At 39.0% G+C, this 19,960-nt stretch overlaps 1 pseudogene; it reads left to right on the forward strand.

The window, feature by feature from the left end:
• Window positions 1-19,411: 19,411 nt before the first annotated feature.
• LOC118007231 lies at window positions 19,412-19,541 on the forward strand (annotated as a pseudogene).
• The last annotated feature ends 419 nt before the right edge of the window (window positions 19,542-19,960 follow it).

A 19,960-nucleotide genomic window follows, 5' to 3' on the forward strand; every position in this document is an offset into this window, starting at 1 on the left:
GTATGATGGAAAGGCTAAAAGGAACCAAATGCTTGTGTTAGTTCAGCTGATTAATAACATTTTGGCAATTTCAGTCTTTCTGCCATGGTCTCTATAGATTTTTGACTCTCTGCCTTCATTATCTTCAATGCTCATGGTCACAAAAGGGCTGCAACAGCTCCAGGCATTATGGCCAAGTTAAAGGCAAAAAGAAGAGAGGATTGGAAGTCAATAACATCTTTTCAACAATAGTAACCCCCCACTCCCCGCCCCAGAAACTTTTAAGAGACCTCCCTCATGTTTTTTTTTGGCTAGGACTAGTTCACATGGCTATGCCTAGCATGGGCCTTTCTAGCCTTTTGCAAGAATCATTTTAGGAATGATTGCAGGATTGACTAACTGACTAAGTCAATCATGCACAGCTATTGTGATTTTAGAAAATGATTTTCCTTATAATTAGAAATCAGCCATATTCTAAATACTCTGAGATGGAAAATAATTCCAGAATGCCTAAGTTGCCTGAAGTATAATTATTCAGAATAATGGAGACAGAATTAGTAAATGTGTCCCATTGTCTACACTACCATCATCATCATCATCATCATCATCATTATTGTTACTACTACTATTATCATCATCTTACTTGAGGCCAGGAACTTGCTTTTCTTTAAACATCAGAATTATTGGGACACACACATCTCTTTTCAGAAGGATTTTATGTCCCCTTTAAAGAGCAAATCAGGCTTGTGAAGAACCCTCTCCACTGAATATTTTTCTAGGAGGAGATGGTCTCAGCATGCTTACAAATTCTCACCTAAGTCAGGAACCTCCATACCTCTTACTTATTCATTTTTCTTTATGAAAGACACTCATGGCAGAAATGGGCTATGAGACTGAGTCTCACCTAAGCCATGTTTGCTTCCGCAGGTGCTAGTCACAAGATGCTTCAAAACCACACGAAAAGTTAAGATTTATCTGCCCTAGTGCTTTTGGATGTGAGATCCTATAATGAGTCTCTGAAGGAAACTAGAATGAGATGAGGCTGTGACCCCTTGTTCTCCATGAAGTGACACAGCAGAAAGCATGATTGTCCAACTGACATTTTGCTCTGTGGAATCTGTCACTCCACTTGGGACAGGCTCAGGGTATCTGACTTACAATAAGGCTTAGCAGTGTGATATAGCAGAGAATCAAGTGGGATGTTAAGCATTTTATAAATGAGAAAGCAAGTCACAAATGTATCATCTTGTTAAGTCAGTAATTTCATTGGGGTACACAGTACCTCATGGATTTATAACAAAGTTCTAAAATCTAAACAAGGTCGGGTCTAGAAAACTTTTTCCTTCATGTTTGTGTGTTCTTTGTCCTCTTTGCATTCTTGCAATAACAACAAAGGAGTAATCAAAAAAGGGTTTGAATGTGTTCAGAGTATTAAGCAGACTCCTTTCCTCCTTCTCACTGAGCTTTTAAATCCTAACACATTTAAAGGACAGTGTATCTGGTCCACCGCTTTTGTCTTTTTTTTTTTTTTTTAAGATTTTAGTTATTTATTTGAGAGAGAGAGAGAGAGAGCACATGAGAGGGGGGAGGGTCAGAGGGAGAAGCAGACTCCCTGCCGAGCAGGGAACCCGATGTGGGACTCGATCCCGGGACTCCAGGATCATGACCTGAGCCAAAGGCAGTCGCTCAACCAACTGAGCCACCCAGGCGCCCCACCGCTTTTGTCTTAACTCTGTCACTTTATTTAGTAAGCCCCATTGACGTCAAATAATGAAGTATTTTTATCTGGCGTTTTCTCTCATAGTTCTAGAAGATGCAAGATTGCTGGATGAAACCGGTTTCACTTCTGGAAAAATGAAGAGACCTCCACTTACAGATAAATGTTCACACCTTTCTGTTACATTTATTTTGCAGGTATGTAGATATGCTCAGAGATTTTTATACCAGAAGACTTAAGAGAACAATCAAATATCTTTCAGATGTTCATATGTGTTACCCCCTCAGAGAAGCCTTCTCTGGTCCCCCAGTCTAAATTAGGGACCACCCCAGGTTATTTCTTCACTTAGCAAATAGTTATTTGGTTTAATGTCTAACTCAGAAGAGTATAAGCTTCATTAAGACCTTGTCTATTTTACTGACTACTACATACATACCCAGCACTTAGCTAACACTTAGGTGCATTCAAAGAATATTTGTTAAATGAACAAATGAATAAAAACAAATAACAGATGTTTTTTAATGAATATATTCCATATTTATTCACATATTTACTCCTTCCATAAATTGGGAGGTAGAAAATAGGTAGGGAGAAAAGACCAAAAAGTGAGGGGAAAGAATGATTTAAAAGGCATTCGTGCACTGAGATTTTCCTTTTTTTTTTTAAGATTTTATTTATTTGACAGCAATAGTCACAGCAAGAGAGGGAACACAAGTAGGGGGAATGGGAGAGGGAGAAGCAGGCTTCCCGCGGAGCAGGGAGCCCGATGTGGGGCTCAATCCCAGGACCCTGTGATCATGACCTGACCTAAAGGCAGATGCCTAACCGACTGAGCCACCCAGGCACCCTGAGATTTTCTTTTATTTTCATTTCAGATCCCAAACCCAAAAATCCGGGCTAGAGGAAGTAATATCAGGCAGTTCTTGAAAGCCCAGTCTGATTGTCCAGTATTTGTGGCAAGGTTTACCTATCTTTGAGAACAGTCCAAATTTAAAGGAAAAAGACAAGGCAAAAACAGTAAGAGGCATCTGGGAAGCAGGTGGAAGAGTGAGTGCTGCTGAGTAATTCTCCCCTTCCCTGCCCTTCATGGGGAACAGGCAGGCTTGTTCTTACCCTTTAGATTCAGCTCCCTTTGTCTCTCCTCGCAAGAACAGGGGCACATTCTCCCTTATACAAAGTGTTCCCCAAAGAAAGGCGATGCTGCTCACTATGAGATTGACTGATGCTCTTGAAGCTCCCATGCAGCCTGTCTTGGTAGCTGTGATTATTATCTTCAAATATAAAAAAAATTAAGTGTATTTGAAGCAATATTTTCTGGATTTTTTTTCTCTTAAAAATGTGCATGTGTGTGTGGGTATATTGAACATTGTAGAGTAAGAAGAATTACCAATATTTTTGCAAATGTGATTTCTAATTGCATGAACCACAACTCTGAGCTTCTCCCTTAGGTTTGTGAAAGAAACAATCTCAGATGTGTTAATTGTGATGGGATCCTGTTTAAAGAATGGCTTCTAGAGATTCAAGCGTTGTACCTCTAATTTTATTCTTTCCCCAGGAGACTGGATTTCCTGTTACACTATACAAAGATTATAATGCTTGGTATTTGAAACATACCTTTGTTCTTAAGAATTCCTCCTGTATGTAGTCTTTGGCTCAGGGCATATATAGGAAGGTGCATGTATCCAAAGGTCTTCTCACAAGGCAAGACAGCCCACAGTGACCTACTGTGTCACTAATTTTCACAATTCAGAGAGGTACACAGAGAAGTTAGAGCCAGAAGCCAGGAACTGCCTGTTGGTCACAGGACAGCAATTCAGCTCCTGGTAGTTTGTTTTTCTCAGAATTGAAGGGTATATTGAAAAGACGTCTTCCTTGCTTGAAGGAGAATTTAAGCCATAGAATTGAAGAAGGACAAAAGAAAGAGTAATTTACTAGGTTTTAAAGCTTCTCTCAAACCTTTCTCCTAAGCAGAAAGGAAGATGAGATCTTATTCCAATTGAGAAATGTAAGGCAGCCATTAAGAAGGTAATTATGTATAACTAAATTCACGTGAAAGAGGAATGATGGCTTAACAGCTATTTATAGCTTGAATGCTCTGGAAACATGTAGAAATTTAAGACCGAGTGGTTATGCCAGTGTGTGTATTTTGTGCAATAAGACCCTACTTCGAGAGCAGTAGTTGGGTGGAATGTGAAAAGTGGAAGGTTAGTCTACCTGCAAAAGATAAGACCTCGTCAGAGCCTCCTGGTGTCTGCGGTGATATACAGGTTGACCCTAGAAGTCACTTTGCAGACCAGCTACAGTCTAACTTCCATACGTATGCTGGATTAAATATATTTACCTTTCTTTTTTGCTTTACAGTTAAGGGAGAGGAGGGGAAAGGAATCAAAGCTAAATACTATTACCTCCTCCCCACACCCACTCCTATGTACCCACAGCTTGGTAACTGATAGAATCATAGAACTGTAAGGGACTGTAGAGATCATCCCATCTTAACATACTTGTTTTTTCTTGATATACACGAGAGGTACACAGAACTGAATCAACTGACCTACGGTAATGTGATGTGAAAGGAAGGATGCTGTACAGGAAAGGACAAATAGATTCAAGTCCAGGACCTATCACTAAAGAGCTTGGACAAATCAACCAATGTCTTGGAACCTTAGTTTCTTCTCCTTAAAATGAAGAGTTTGGGGGCACCTAGGTGGCTCAGTCGGTTAAGTGTCTAACTCTTGGGTTCAGCTCAGGTCATGATCTGAAGATCCTGAGATAGAGCCCCATGTCGGGCTCCCTGCTCCGTGGAGAGTCTGCTTGGGGATTCTCTCCCTCTGCCCCTCCCCCCACTCACTTGCTTGAGTGTGTGCGCGCGCTCTCTCTCTCAAATAAATACATCTGAAAAAACAAAACAAAACAACAGAAAGTTTAAAATAAAGAGTTTGAATTGCAGTAATGGCTCTTGGGGCATAGGTGGGTATAAGCTTCCCAGTTGAGACCCATGTGAATAAAATAAGTCAATCCCTTGAAACTATAACACTACAATATTCTAATCAATGGCATAACAAAGCCAGTGTCTCTATATGTTCTCATTCATTTCCTTGACGTTATACAGTAACTTATATCAAAAATATAATAACAAAAAAAGAGAAGGAAAAGTGAACTTTTAGAATCTCCTTGTGTTCTTGGAGAGCAAACACGAATGACAAGTCACTCTTTACCTGTTTTAAAGTCATTAAAATATGATTACATTATTATGTGAACAACCTGGGTTGATTTAATTACTTTGATGATAATGACCCAAGTGGACCACTGTATAATCAGTATAGCTTTAGAGATCAGTAGTTACTTCCTAGGGGGTTGACACATTTAGGTCGGTGATGCTGTGGTCCATTTTGGCAGTTTGGTATGTATATTTTCCAGCCATTTGCCATAGAATCAGTGAGTATGTATTGCAATCTACATTATAATACAAAACCTCTGTCAGGTACAAAGACCAATCTCACTGATAATCTCAATGACCAACAAGTCAAATTTCAGCAGAAAAAAAAATGCCAGAAAAACTGTGTATGGGTTTCAAACAATTCCCTTTTTAAAACTATTTTTTTCCATTTCATTTACTGATTTTTAAATTGATCTTTAAAACATCCTCACAATTTTTTTTCAGAAGCAGAAAGTAATATTCACTTTAAATCTGGGTTGGCATTTAGTCATTTGTGTCTTTTCTGCCAATGGAGAGCTACTGAGGGAAAAAATTTGCAATTTTGATTTTGTGGCCTCACAATAGGTTACTGGTGGATCTTTCCATCAATGTAATTTTAAAAATTAATAGACTTTATTGTTTTGAGTAGCTTACAGAAAAGTTGAGTAGAAAGTATGGAGAATTCCCATGTGTCCCCTCAAAACCCCGGTAATTTTCCTCTACTATTAACATACTGCTTTAGTGTGGTACATTTGTTACAGTTGATGAGCGAATATTGATACATTATTATTTACTTTGCATTGTATAATCTATGTGTTTTGACAAATGTATAGTGACAATTCTCTTTTCTGTTATAACAGATCCGGTACCCTAAGTAAATTGACATTAATTTATAGTAGCAATAACCAGAGAAATATCTTATATAAGATTGCCTATTTGTAAAGATTTTCATTTGCCTACTAGAATCACCAATTACATGTTTCGCTTTATCCACCATGTTTAAAACTCAAATTTGCTATCTTCTCCCCAAGGAAAATCCTCTGCGTGTCTTTACTTCTGTCAGTGGTACAACTGTGCCATCAGCCAGAATAGCAGCTGCTTTATAAGCCGGGAACACCACGGTGCAATTAGTACTTATATGGTTATAAGTGTTATAAAGTTCTTTTTTTTTTTTTTTTAAAGATTTTATTTATTTATTTGAGAGAGAGAATGAGAAAGAGAGCACATGAGAGGGGGGAGGGTCTGAGGGAGAAGCAGACTCCCTGTCAAGCAGGGAGCCCAATGCGGGACTCGATCCTGGGACTCCAGGATTCCAGGATCATGACCTGAGCCGAAGGCAGTCGCTTAACCAACTGAGCCACCCAGGCGCCCTAGTGTTATAAAGTTCTTTAACTAGTTTTGTCTTTCCCTGTCAGTGGCAACCTCAAAATAGTAAAATTTCATGGCAATTACATTACATACATCAAGACTTGAAAAACCTAGATGGTGATCTTAACCTTGATGTTAACCAGATGTGAAATTCCAAATATAGCCTTTTACCACCCTGGGCTTCAGTTCCCTATAAAAGAGAGGTATGAGATTAGATGATCTCTCAGGTCCTTTCCAGCTCTGATGTAATTCCTCATTCTTTTTGATTCCTGGTCCCGATGACTTTTTCTTTACTTTCTCTCCATCCTGCAGCCATCACCCATGCAGGTCAATTTATCTCATGCCTATGTTAGCATGACCAAATCTAGATTAGTCTCTCTGGGACCAGGCTCTTCCCCACTCTAGATCATTACTCATTTACACTGGCAGGTTAACCTCCCTGAAATACTACTTTTATCATTGCATACTTGTGCTCAAAATACTGCATAGTTTCCTATTACTGCCCTATGAAGCATCAGTATTCATTCATTTGCCTCTCCTAGGGCAGAAGTTACAAACTTAATGCCCACACAGGCCAGGCAGGCAAGGGAAAGTGAAGCCACTGGAGTGGGTCCTATAGCAAAATCCAAGAACACATGTCTTACTAAAAAGGAAATTGCTGAAATGTGCCTTCCTCAGACAGCTGCCAAATGGGCAAGTAGACTCAGTGATGCCAGCCAGATCTTTCAATATTTCAAAAGAAAGGAAATTTAGATTTCTTTACAAAATATCCCAAGTTTTAAATGTTGACAACTAAATCAATTATTTTTCCTTGTGATTTCATTTTATGTGTTAATTATGTCAAAAATATATTCCAAAGTCAAAATAATATTATAAGTTACAGTCAAAGAAATCTTGTTTCCACTCCTGTCCATTACACCCTGTTTTAGCTCTTCCCTTGTAAGTAACTGCTTTAAGTTGTTGTTGATTTATCCTTCCATCATTCTTTTTGAAAACATAAATATTTTACATATATATTATTTACTTCAATTTCTTATGCAAACGATAGCATGCTATAAACATAGTTCTGCCCCTTGTTTTTTTTTTCTCACTTACTAAATTCTGGATCCATACCAGTAAATAGATATCTTCCTCGCTTCTTTATGCAATTATATAGGGTTCCATTGTCTGGATGTACCATAGTTTATTCCAGAGATTAACAAGAGTACAGCCCAAGAGCCAAATCCAGTCTGTGATCTGTTTTTGTATGTACTTCAAGCTAAGAATGAATTTTATGGTTTTAAATGGTTGAAAACAAAATCAAAAGAAGAAGAATATTTTGTGACATGGAAGTTATATAGAACTCAAACTTCAGTGTTCACAAATGAAGTTTTATTGAAACACAGCCACACACATTTGTTGATGTTTTATGGCTGCTTTTATAGTCAGATGATAGAGCTGAGTATTGCAATAGAGGCCATATAACCACAAAGCCTAAAATATTTACTATTTGGCCATTTATAGGAAAATTTTTGCCTGGTTTGTTTCGTCATTCTTCTAGTAAGAGATAGTTTTGGTTGTTTCCAATTTACTGCTATTCTATTTTTTTAAAAAAGATTTTATTTATTTATTGGAGAGAGAGAGAGAGCTAGAGAGCACAAGCGGGGGAGAAGGAGAAGCAGTCTCCCCACAGAGCAGGGAACCTGATGCGGGGCTCGATCCCAGGACCCTGGGATCATGACCTGAGCAGAAGGCAGATGATTAACCAACTGAGCCACCCAGGCACCCCTTTACTGCTCTTCTAAATGATGCCTTAAAAAGCAGCTTCGAACATAAATCATTTTGTATTTTTGCCAGTATGTCTTTATAACAGATGCCTACAACTGGAACTGCTGTGTCAAAGGAGTAAATGCATATGTGATTGCACTGGATTTTTTCAAATTCCTCCCTGTGGGGATTGTCTGATTTTTGCTTTCCTGCCAACAACGAGAGCACCTGCATAGCCACAGCCTCACCAAACAGAGCATATTATCAAATGTTCATTTAAACCATTTTAATATGCTGGAAAATTCCAACAGAACATATCTAAACATAAGATGCAGCTGGGGATCGACCCATTCCAGATCTGCAGTATATTAGTCGGTTTGTGCTGTGAAAGAGGGTGTCTGGCCCTAGGGGTGCAAGTGGAGACTGACAGCCACCTTGTCCACCTATTCCTGCCCTGGTGCAGGCCTGGCTGCCTCCCTGGAGGAGAGAGCGCCTCTACCTAACTGGTCCAGCCAGAGAGAGTCACCATTTTATAGTCTATTCCTTGAAGATGCCTTTTTGCAATTTATTGCTGTGTGGACTGGGTGACGGGACTGCTGTGATGGAGGGTGGGAGATTGGAGAAGAGAGCCGCCTCTACAACCCCTGACCCCTGTCGGAGGCTGTTCAGATGCAGAACCCATTTCACCGACCTATTTATTTTTCCTACTCCCCTCCAGTAGGCATTCTTCAAATCCATCCCATCCTTTAAGGCCCAACTAATTAAGATCCTAGCCTCTCAGCAAAGTCTTTCTTAATCACTCCCATTAATCCCTCACTCATTCATTCATTCAGTCAGTCAGTCATTCTGTGCCTTATAGTCTGTCACCAAACTGGTTCATTTTCTTGATTGTTTTATCTTACCACCTTTCTTGGCCTCTTCCTTCTTCCCTAACTCAGCTTTCTTTCCATCTTCTAGCCCCCCACCTCTTCCATAGTAGAGCGCTAGGTATATAGCGGATACTTCATATCCATAGTGGCCAAGAGTGAAAATACGCACTGCGAAAAAAATCCACTACATTTTCCAAAATTGCATCCAGAAAACACTTGAAGATTCTTGCTGGATTAGCTGCTGGGGTGGACTTCTGCATCTGAATGGGATCTGCTGGTCTCCTCTCGGATTAGCAGGAGGGGCTATCACGTCAGAGGTCGGTGTGAATTGTGGTTAAGACAAGCAACTGAGGTGAGAGCCACCAGAGCAGGAGCAATGAGGACATGGGAGAGGGAGGAGGAGCGGAGGACTCAGGATGGTTTGACTGGTGGAACGCTAGGTGCTACAGCGGGACTATTTCCAGATGGAGACGCGGCAATGCAAGCGTCCTAGGATGGTCTCACTAGGCTGTGTCTATGTGGGGAGACTCATGGTCTGGGGGTCAGCAAACTTTTAAGATCTAGACGGGAACTATTTTAGGCTTTGCAGGCCATGGGGCAGCTACTGCTCCATTACTCAACTGCTGTTGTAGCATGAAAGCTGCCACAGACCTTGTGTCAATGCATGAATGTGGCTTGTTACAACAAAACTCGGGACGCTGAAATTTAAATTTTATATGATTTCACATGTCACAAAATGTGATTTCATTTTTTCAACCATTTGAGAGTGTATTATAGACAGCAAGTCTGTATTATACACATTGCACTTGCTGAGAGACGAGATCTTAACTGTTCCCAACTCTACAGGGTGTGATAGTGTGACACGCGAGAGGAGTTAGCTAATGCTCCAGTGACAGTCATATTGCAATGTAAGTGTATCAAATCAACCCTAAACTTACACCATGTTGTGTGTCAAATATATCTCAAGAAAAGAAAGATAAACGTGTAGAAATAATTTTGGGCTCATAAGCTGTAGAAAAAACAGGCAGTGGGCTGTAGTTTGTGGGCCCTTGGTCTAGAGGCTCAGTGCTGATCTAGTGAGAAGCTGAGTACTCATTTCTGTTCACGAAATGAAAAATTAGTATATTTGAATTGGACTATTTTTAAAAAAATGTTCTTGTACAAAAATCGGTATGCTTGGTCATTTGAAAAGTAGAATTATTATTCCTATTCTTCTTCATAAGATAGATAGCTATAATGGTAACCATTTGCTGAGCACCTACTATGTGTCTGAAATCTTCATACTTTAGCTAATCCCCACAGAAAACCTATGAGGCTCAAAAAATTCCGTAATTTAGCTGGTTAGTAACTAATCCAAGATTCAAACAGCAAAACAGAGCCATCGGCACACATACCGATGAATATAGCTTAAGATTGGGTAAAGGTCTATTATTATTTTTTTAATTTTTTTATTAACATATAATGTATTATTTGTTTCAGAGGTACAGGTCTGTGATTCATCCATCTTACACAATTCACAGCGCTCACCATAGCACACGCCCTCCCCAGTGTCCATCACCCAGCCACCCCATCCCTCCCACCCTCCCCCACTCCTAGGGTCACCAGCTAAAACTCGGGGCAGAATAACAGTAAATCATGCTCACAGTTACCACCGTGTTTCACAACTTAAGTGCTGACTCTAAAATGCTATTTGTAAGGTGAAATTAGTAGGAAATTTTAGTAAAAAAGTCTTAGAGCTTTAGATTACAATGTGCTGGTCAACAATGAGTTATAGCTTTTCTTGTAAAAAACTCTAGTTGGAGTGGCTCTAAAATATATATTTGAAGCCATGAAATGTCTATATATCAGTTATCCAGCCATAAAAGAGGATGCAATGACGCACACACCAACCTAATACTTTTTATTGATGAATTATAAAGGAAAATATTCCATAAAGGCTTACTCTTCTTTACACTTCTATGATTTACATAGTGCTCACACACGTATTATTTTTACCATGTTCTATATGACTCACCACAACCCTGGATGGTTAGAAGGATAGCCATTGTCATTCTTATTTTATAAATGTGACTCTATGGCTCAGGGAAGTTCCATGAGAGACTGAAGATTAGGAGATGGTCTTCGGAGCCAGATCTGAGACCAGGGCCAGCCTCACAGGTGTGTCACCTGTTGTAGGTGCAGAGGACCCTGAACTTAAAAGGCCCTTGTGCTTGGTTTAGTGCTCTGGTGGCATTGCTTTGAAATTTTTAATAATTTGTTAACAAAGGGCCCCACATTTTCATTTTGTACTGGGTCCCTCAAATTATGTAGTGAATTAAACCAAAATCTTACCATGTGATCGAGACTCTTCTTCCTTTTTCTAAGAATTCTTAAGATGCTTGTACCTGGGAACACCAAACTAGACCATGGCATGTTTAATCCATGATCTGTCAGTTTATTCATAATCACTCATTTACTGTCTTTAGAAGACAACAAAAAATCCTTTCAAAATCCTGATGGGAAATGATTTTCTACCTAGAATTCTATGCCTATGTAAATTACCTATCAAATGTAGGGTAGAGGGGTGCCTGGGTGGCTGTCAGTTAAGTGTCTGCCTTCGACTCAGGTCATGGTCCCTGGGGTCCTGAGATAGGGTCCTGAGATGGAGCCCCAATTTGGACTCCTGCTCCGTGGGGAGTCTGCTCCTCCCTCTCCCTCTGTACTTCCTCCCGCTCATGCGATCTCTCTTTCTCTTTCTCAAATAAAGAAATAAAATATATGTATATTTTTAAGTGTGGGGTAGAGAGTAGAAGAAAAACATTTTCAACCAGCAAAGACTCAGAGAATGGGCCTCCAGCAATACTAAGAAATAGAAAGACATAAAATTCAGGAAATGGTGTTGCAAACCCAGGACAGGAGTCGAGGGTGGTCCCAAGATAGCAATGCTGGAGAGCCACAACCCCAAATGAAGCAGAAGGTTGATGTGGAAACTTTCTGTAGTTGGGGCAGGACAGAGAGGAGGGACTCATTTGATAAGAACCTGATATGATGGGACTTCAGAAAAAAAAAAAAAAGATGGCTGTAAGAAGAAGTTGCAAGAACAAAGTAAAATAATCAGGAATTCCAGGAGCAAAACCAAAAGGCTGTGTATGAAAGGAAATGGAACCATAGCGCAACTGTTTGATAGAACACCTACTTGACTCTGCAGGGAAATTTTATATATACTCAAAATACTCTATTGCTACGTGATTTAATTACAACAATATAGTCACAGAGAAAGGAATGGGGGAGGTGCCGTGGTGGTTGTGTCTTAATAGCTGACTCCTCATTGATCACAGAAGGGTATAAAAAGTATCTATCTAAATTGGCAAATCAAGGGTAGCGATATAAGCTTACTATTTATAAATACACAAGCTAGTAGTTAGGAAGAGGTTGTCTCTAGGGAACCTGGGGTTGGGGAAGGTTGGAGAAAGATGTTACCGATATTTGTTATAACCCTTTCAGTCCTATTTGATTTCTGTAAGCATACGCATGCATTACTTTTATGTAAATATGATATTTAAAACAAAAACCCATTTCAAAGTTGGAGTTCTGTGTCAGTCATTAAAATGATGGGAATTAGCAGACTGGCTGGGTTGTAATCTTTTCAGGCACTCTGGTAGATCTAGTATGAGCTCCTATTTCTTAAGCTAGCCTATGTCGTTCTAGTCCATGTGTTCTAATTCTGACTTTCCCGATGGAGGTGTTTTAAACTTAATTTGCTAATGCCTATAAAGGGGTTTCATGTGCTTAGATGAAAGGCTTAGTCAATGCTGGAACTATTTTTTTCTAATGAGAAATTTTAGGGTACATTTAGCTATGACTTTTATTTGACATCAAATGACAAAGAAATATAGGAAACTGAACATTAGAACTACCACTGTAACATTCTATAATAGTGTGCTTTGCTTTAAAAACTCCAGGTATTTTTACAAATCAAAGGAAAATAGAATTTTTATACTACTTAGAGGTCACCAAAATGAAGAAGGAAGAAAGTATAGATAATAAGGTTAAATCAATTTTTAAATGAAACTAAATGCACTTTGAAGACATATACAAGATTAAAAGATTATTTTAACATATCTCATGTCATTACCTGGCATTAGATGGCATTTAAAAAAGATATACAATTTAAATAACATTTATTTATTTATTTTTATTTTTAAAGATTTTATTTATTTGACAGAGAGAGACACAGCGAGAGAGGGAACATAAGCAGAGGGAGGGGGAGAGGGAGAAGCAGGCTTCCCTCCGAGTAGAGAGCCTGATGCGGGGCTCGATCCCAGGACCCTGGGATCATGACCTGAGCCGAAGGCAGACACTTAAGGACTGAGCCACCCAGGCGCCCCTAAATAACATTTATTGAGCACCTGCTATGTGCCAGACCATTTTGCTAACTTCTTTCAAATATATAATATCTTTCAATCCATCTCATCTCCATTGTGCAGGTAGGGAAATAAGTTTCAGAAGTGGTAAGTGACTTGTTGAAAATTACACAGGTAATGTGATCAAATTTATAGTTTAAACTCATGGAATCTAATTTGTGCCCAGTCCAACATGTTGTGCAATTTTCAGTTAAAGCACATGAAACAAAAATGAAGACAATGAAAGTGATCATATGAATAGGATACAGTGGTGGCATCTCAAATTGCCACCGAATTTGAAAAGCTGTGAGTTGGCAAGTTGGGCCTGAAACATTCACAGTAAAATTGGGTTTGGTGTGATCAAAGAAGAGGTTAAAGATGAAAAATAATTTGGGGAGATTTAGACTTTTGTTAGGTAGCGGGAATAATAATTTGAACTTCTACATCAGTGGTTCTCAAAGTGTGGCCCCTGGATTAATAGCATCAATATTACCTGAAAACTTATTAGAAATGCAATTTATAGGTTCCAATCTAGACCAAGACCAGTGTGCATCTTAAGCTTTTTAGATGCACCTGAACAGATTCCCACCAGGCGTTCTCATTCAGTTGGTCTGGGATGGGGACCAAGAATTTGCATTTTTTTTTTTTTTAAGTAGGCTCCACACCCAGCGTGGAGCCCAACATGGGGCTTGAACTCACAACCCTGAGATCAAGACCTGAGCTGAGATCAAGAGTCAGAGGATTAACTGACTGAGCCACCCAGGCACCCTGAATTTCCATTTCTAACAGAATCCTTAGGTGATGTTGATATTGCTGTTCTGCAGACCACAGATGTACTTGAATTATAGTTCACTGAATCGCACTGTAGCTTACTAATTAATACTTGTTCAAAGAATGAACAAATGAATGAATGAGTGAACTTTTCACCAGGACAAGGGGTTGGGACAGGGAAGTGGATGGATATAGAGGATTTTTGAGATATAGATACAAAAGATAGTTAAAACTGAAGAATCAGGGGAGATAGGTCAAGCAGATAGCTCCAAGTCAAGAGGCTTAGTAATCAAGGTTATACATAGAGAAGATAAGGTCCGCATAAAGTACTTACGTCTGGGAATGATCTCGGGAATGATCTGGAATTTCCCTTAGCAGCCCTAATTTAGTTTCATCTATGTTGCATCTACTAGGTCTCAGACATGGCAAGGGAGGGAAACTTTTTCTGTCAATGATTGCAACTATTTTTATCCAAGACTCCAAGAATCACTGGAGGGAACAAGGAGCACGCGGAAATTAACTACTAATTTTTAGCATCATATTTTTTTTCCTCCAAGGTATTCCCAAAATGGGAGATTTGACCAAAACCCTGAGAGCTCCTTCTCCAAACTCTCTTGCTTTCATGTCAGAATAAAGCAGTAGTGCCTGAGGATATATAATAATAATAATAATAATAATATCAAGTTTCATGGTACAAAAAATAAAATTCTAAAATAAAGATTTAAAACTTAGAAATAGTGAAGCATAAAACATATTTTGTTCTTTTTTAAAAAAATTTTTTTGAGAGAGAGAGAGAGAGAGGGAGAGAGATATTGAGAGAACGAGAGAATGAGTGAGAGGAGGGGCAGAGAGAGAAGTAGACTCCCTGCAAATCAGGGAGCCCAACGTGGGACTTGATCCCAGGACCCTGGGATCATGAACTGAGCCGAAAGCAGATGCTTAACTGACTGAGCCACCCAGGTGCCCCAAAACGTATTTGTTCTTAAAATAAATCTCATACTTCATATACCATTCCAGTATTTCCAATTTCTTTCCCAAATTCAGAAAGGAATGTTGAAGTCACATTTTCAGATTTAGTTGAAAATATCTGTTTTCCAGACTAACTGATCAGAGAGACATGTGTAGTTTCTTTGTAATTTGAAGGTCATATTTAACAAAAACAAATACCTCCACAGCAGAATTCAGAAATCCACAGAAAATTATTGTACCTTGTGGTAATAGGTATAGAACAAGGTTTTCTTTTCTTTCGAAAGAGGCCAAGAGATTCCTAGAATTATAGAGTGGGGAGGGACCCCTGGGGAGCTCAAACCTTTTGCATACAAATCAGCGAAGGAGGAAATTAACAACAGGGAAATGATTAAGTTTGGTTATGCATCCTAAATAGTAAAGGGTAAACAGAAACACAAACCCCAAAGCCTCTGAATTGAGAAAAGCCTGTGGAAGAAAGGACTCTACTCTATTGGAGATACTTATTTTTCAATTAGTCAAGGATATTAGACATCTCTCAAATGTTGGCTTATGAATCTATCTTACTTTGGATTTCTCCAAAAACAGACTCAAGAATTCAAATCCAAGTGGTTGATGTGAAAGATGACGTTAGGATGCACCAGTGGGGAAGTAAGGAAGTGAGACAGAGAAGGAAACCTATCAAGCAAGTTCCCTCAGGCAAACAGGAGCTGAATCCTGGGGGAGAACTCACCTCAGCTTGTGCCCAGGCCCCTGCCATGAGCAGACAGTGAGCAACACTGGGTCAGGGTAGGGGACTCACTCATACTCAGTGAAGGCTCTGAGCCTCCTGTAGATGTTCTATTGTCCCACAGGACTTCACTAACAGAACCCAAGAGTTCAGACATGCTTACTAAGAATTGCAATAGAGCAACTGTGAAGAATGAAACCCCAAGCATGGCACTCCCTTGAGGACAGGAACCCGTAAGACTGCAGTGCTCATACACTGAAGAAGCCAGCCCTGATTTGCCAGCCAGCTGAGCCCTCTGGCAAAGAGATGAAGATGCTGGTCGCCTAGAGTGAATCACAGTGGTAAAGCCCAAGGGGAGATCAGGGGTGGGATGCTTTTAAGATGTAAACCAATGCTTTTAAGATTTAAATCAAGATTTAAACTGTAGACTCCTTTTCCTGTAATTAATTTTACCTTTCTAATGAGATCCCAGGAAGTTCTTTAATTGGCCCTGGACAGAATTACTGCAACACTTCCAGATAATCTTCCCTTTCAGCTCACTCCCATATATTAGGGATTAACATTGTCATACATCTTGCATTAGCAGCCATGCTAACATGTACAGTTTTCCCAAATAGGTTCAATCATGTATTGAATATCTTCATGGAGCTCCTATTATGTGCCAGACACTGTGATAGGTGCTGAGGATATAGTGATGAACAAGACCAACAGGCTCCCTACTATAATGGAGATCATGTTTCAAGTGTCTTTCATTCAAGGAAGCGTGTCCTTTTATCTCACTGAAAATCTTGCCACATCTTGGAAGCAGTGCTAGTATTCAGAAAGGAGAAGGGATATCCTTATTTCATGTCCATTATAGCCCTCGAGAGTTATTCATGGAAAAGCAACAGCGACATTTTCCTACTGTTTAAATCCATTTAGAATCCTTGCTAAGCTATAAATGTGGAGCAAAGTCCCTTGGGTTAATTATAGATTTTGTAAAAATAGTTCTATTTTACTTTACACAATGACAAGCTCACCAGTATATCATCCAGGAAAACACATAAGCAGCTGTTCTTAATATACTGGGGTTTCTAATTGTCGTAAGTTTGCTCTAAAGAGCAACACTTTATATTGAATCATTGATGGTCACTCACTGAATTCATGGGGTTCACTTTTTCTTATCCAAGTGAATTAAACCCAAAACTTAGCTTTCCATTTAGGTCTCCATCATTAAAATCTTAAAACTGGTCCTGAACATTTAGATTGTAATTTCGCTTCAGTGCTCCTTTAAAATATGAAAATAGCACTATATTGGTGCTTCTTTCTCTCTCTTTTTTTACTCTATCTTTGGTGTGAAGAAGATTTTAAGAAATAACTCCTCCACACCAACAAGGCTTTCAGAACTGTGAAAGAAAAATCACATCATGAAACAAAGTAATTCTCACTTTGTTCCTAGAAGAAAATGGTCATTGTTTCTTATCTCTGAGGTAGTTCTTGGTATGATGGGTGACATGGCAAGAATAATTGAGAAAAATAGCTGTGTATATCACAAAAGCCAAAATGCATCTTTTTTATTATATAAATAATCATCAGCTCTCACTGACAGTTGATATTTTATATTCAGAGAAGAGGTGTTTATATTCCTAGATATGGTATGAAAATCCTCTTATCTCTCTTTCACCATATTTGTAGTGATTTAAAATACCATTTACAGCATGCACTATGTATACTTTACATATAAAGATGTACTACATCTTAGCGCATACCTGGTTCAAATGAGGCTTGGTCGACTATACATCTGCTTGTAGAAAATCACAAGTAGCTTGCATAAGAAATATCAAAAGTAAAAATCACATAGAAATCTGATCTATGTTTATAGCTGTATATGTATATATATGTTATTGATAAAATCATATGAAAAGACAGGTTTCAGATGTTTAAAATGCCATTTTGCGCCACTTTACAACCTTTATTTTCCATATTGTAATACAGGAAACTAATTGTAAAACATTTCACTCGTGAAACATGGCAGGAGGGAAGCAATGTGCCATTTCTCATTTATGAAGTCTCTGAAACCAAAGGAACATGTAAGAAATCCTAGGTTAGCTGAACTCTATTTGAATGAAATAAATATTACACTAACTGTGTTTTGATGTCTCTTTTTTACACGTGGCACTGCAGAAACTTCCAGCCCCTGCAAGACTTCTCATGGTTCTTTCTGTAGTCTCCCTGGGGTGTTTTATCATCATGCCCAAGCTCTATCAGCTATTACCACTTGGCACCTTCCATTTATCTCCAGCTTTCTTATCTCCAGCTCGGACCTGCATCTGAGAATGTCTGATGCCGAGGGGTCCGTTGTCTAGAGGCCACATGAAGGCGGCCCATGAGCATCTGGACATCCCACAGATGTCCTGCTTACCTCTTGCAGGCTACTGTCCTGGGAATGGCCTTCATTCTTTCAGGACATTGTTCTCATTGGCCAGTTATTTCCTTCAATGGATATGACGGAGTCCCCCAAGAAGTCAAGATTTCCATTAATAATAAAGTATATTTTCTCCCCCTTGCCATTAAGTATATTCTCTGCTGAGCTTTCATTCTTCTAGTGTTCGAGCCTAAACCCCTGACTCATCCAAATTCCTCCTTAACATTCACACCCCATATCTAATCCTTAAGTAAGCCCTGTTGACTCTGCCTTTAAAGATATCCCAGATCTGACCAGTTTTCACCCCATCCATATCTACCATCTTAATCCAAGTCTCTGTCACACCTTGCCTGGGCTATTATAATAGTCTATTGTAATCGTCTAATATAATATAATAGTCTATTATAATAGTCCTGGGCTATTTTTTTTTTTTTATTTGACAGAGAGAGCGAGAGCGAGAGCAGGAACACAAGCAGGGGGAGTGGGAGAGCGAGAAGCAGGCTTCCTGCCGAGCAGGGAGCCCGATGTGGGACTCGATCCCAGGACCCTGGGATCATGACCTGAGCCGAAGGCAGACGCTTAACGACTGAGCCACCCAGGCGCCCAATAGTCCTGGGCTATTACCTGGTGTCCTTATTCCAACTTTGCCACTAACACAGCAGCTGGAGTAATCATTAAAAAAACCCATGTCATGTCTGCTCTAAACACATTAATGTTCTCTGTCTCACTCAGAATGGATCCAAAGGATTTCGCTTGTTTTACACAGCACTTGGTGATCTGGGTCCTGGCTACTAATACTTCATCATTTCAATTTCCCCTCACTTACTCACCCCTCGGCCCCAACCCCTACATTCATAAAGCTTCTTCCCTCATTTCATTTTCTGCTTTGTGCAACTGTTACCTCCTCAGAGAGGCCCTTCCTAACTTGGCCAGCTTATAAAAATAGAAGACCATTACCTGTCCACTTATATTCCACTCTTTCTCATCCCTTAACTGAATTTTTCATATCCATACTTTCTGCCATCGGATACATTAAATATTTATTTGATATATTTGTTTATGATCTGTCACTCCAAGGAGAAGATTGTTGGTTCTGTGGAAGCAACAATGTGATTTGTTTTGTTCACTACTGTATCCCCAGAACTTGGCAAATAGTAGGTGCTCAACAAATACGTGTTGACTAAATGGATCTGTCACCCTCCTATAGTGGTGGGTGACTACTGGAACAAAATTCTGATATATCTGGATCTTTGACTAAGTATTATATAGCATTGCATTCTACTATCGCTTCTCGGCCTGTTGGCTAAGATCAAGTGTAGTACTATTACTCTAAGCTATTATATTGAACAATGATACTACCAAAAAAATATATTTGGTACTGAATGAATAGCTTCACATATATGGCTACCTTTTAGGGAAAATTTGGCTACTAGTCTAGGTAGCTGTACTAAGAATATCTTAAGATGTGATATTCAAGTTATATTCACCATAAAATTCACATAGAGGAGAAGTTTTAGCTATTCATTTTTAATTCAATTATATCTAAGTTTTTTCTCAAAAAAACCTTATATTTTATATACCTTTTCTTTTGAAGTTAAATAACTGAAAATTATATTAAAGAGGGGCAGAAATAAAAAAAAGAAAATTTCTTACTCTATTTATAAGCTTAGAAAAGAAAAATATAAGTAGAAAAGACTTTGTTGTTGTTGTTTTCCGTAGCTTACACTGTTTAATAGTAAATTTGGATATGTTTTTCTGCCTTTGTCTTCAGTGACTTTCTCCTTTCTCATCAAAGTAATACTTTGTTTTCTGTATAAATGACAGTGCATTTA

Source organism: Mirounga leonina, unplaced genomic scaffold (assembly GCF_011800145.1).
Source record: "Mirounga leonina isolate KUSES-001 unplaced genomic scaffold, KU_Mleo_1.0 Mir_115, whole genome shotgun sequence".
Classification (NCBI taxonomy): domain Eukaryota; kingdom Metazoa; phylum Chordata; class Mammalia; order Carnivora; family Phocidae; genus Mirounga; species Mirounga leonina.